Raw genomic sequence first — 2,005 nt, 5'->3', positions numbered from 1 at the left:
GTCGAAACCAGAAAAAAAAAATGTTCTGACTCTACGATAGTTGCCATTTACTGATGTGCTATCCAGATGATATATAAGCCAATAAATGTGGGTTTTACATGTTCCTCAGTTCAGAATTTAAATGTGGAGGAACGAGGAATATTCTGATGCCTATAAATAATTGAAAGCACACCTGTCACCATTTTTGTTCAGTGTTATGTAAATGTATTTATATTTTGGGTATTTGCTTTAATGTATTCTATTTTCATTTTGGACTTGTTCATGACTGCACTAGTGGGGGTTGTTCCATTGATTTCTGTAAAGGCAGAAATAAGATCGAGGTTAAAGGGGTACTCAGACTGTATACAACTTTTCTACATTGCTACCATGACATGCTATCCTTCACCACACTACCCCAGGATCCTCCTGTGGTGTCATTGCTGAACACTGAGTCCCCTGCTGAACAGTCTGGCTGCTACGAAACTGACTCGTCTCATCAGTGTAAGCCCCTCAACCAGTAGCTGACTGAGAACTGACAGCGCTGCACTCGGTGACTGGCTGAGTGCGCTGTCACTGCCAAGATGAGTCCGTCCATCTCGGAATTAGTGGCTGAAATGTTGAGCAGGGGACCTGAAGACCCCGCAGGTGGACCCCAGGAATGTGTGTGATGAGGTAAGAATAGCCATGTTTACTGTTTTCTACACAAGGACAGCATTGTGTAAAAAAAAAAAAAAGACATGGCTGGAGTACCCCTTTAAGTAGCCTCCCAGTGTTACCTGCCCTTACAGAGTTCAAGAAAGAGGTCATTTTTACCACTTCATGAAAGTACTGTTTCTGATGTTCAATTGTACATTGTTTAATTCCTTTCATCTGGTAACTAGCAGGCTTCTGTGCAGGAATTCCATGATGCTGCCTGCTGGTCGTATGCATCATGTCCTGTCCGACTGCTTGCTTATCCCACTTATGGAGAGTTGTTCCCATGTTATGCCCTGTCAGACTGTGTCTTTCATCGCCCTCCAAGATAGTCATGCTGCTCGACCTAACTCATTAGAATGCAGAAATCATAAGTATGTTAAAGATGCCACTAGGACCCTCAAAGTCTCTGCATTTAAGGGGCAGAACAAGAAATGATAGTATAATTGATAGCTGAAGTCCCATTGAAGCTGTTCTCCCATTCTAGTGAGCATGAGAATAAAATCTTAACCACTTTAAAATTAAATGTATTACCTTAAGACAGGGGTGGGGAACCTTTTCCATGTCGAGGGCCGGTCGGGCATTAATAAAATCATTCGAGGGCCGCATACCGTGCGCGGCAGTTAGTAGCGTGGGTTTGCAGCACCCAGGGCAAGGCAAGGTATTGTTCGCCTAGTGCCCCTGCTATTGTAGTTAACCCCCAGCCATGTCCCTGGTAGCCTAGTTAACCCCCATCAGGCATGTCCCTGGTAGCCTAGTTAACCCCCATCAGGCATGTCCCTGGTAGCCTAGTTAACCCCCATCAGTCATGTCCCTGGTGGACTAGTTAACCCCCATCAGTCATGTCCCTGGTAGCCTAGTTAACCCGCATCAGTCTTGTCCCTGGTGGACTAGTTAACCCCCATCAGGCATGTCCCTGGTAGCCTAGTTAACCCCCATCAGTCTTGTCCCTGGTAGCCTAGTTACCCCCCATCAGGCATGTCCCTGGTAGCCTAGTTAACCCCCATCAGGCATGTCCCTGGTGGCCTAGTTAACCCCCATCAGGCCTGTCCCTGGTAGCCTAGTTAACCCCCATCAGGCCTGTCCCTGGTGGACCAGTTAACCCCCATCAGGCATGTCCCTGGTAGCCTAGTTAACCCACATCAGTCATGTCCCTGGTAGCCTAGTTAATCCCTCAGTCATGTCCCTGGTGGCCTAGTTAACCCCCAACAGTCATGTCCCTGGTGGCCTAGTTAACCCCCAACAGTCATGTCCCTGGTGGCCTAGTTAACCCCCATCAGGCCTGTCCCTGGTAGCCTAGTTAAACCCCCAGTCATGTCCCTGGTAGCCTAGT

Source organism: Dendropsophus ebraccatus, chromosome 1, assembly GCF_027789765.1.
Source record: "Dendropsophus ebraccatus isolate aDenEbr1 chromosome 1, aDenEbr1.pat, whole genome shotgun sequence".
NCBI classification, from domain to species: domain Eukaryota; kingdom Metazoa; phylum Chordata; class Amphibia; order Anura; family Hylidae; genus Dendropsophus; species Dendropsophus ebraccatus.
Note: the sequence above shows the minus strand (reverse complement) of the source record.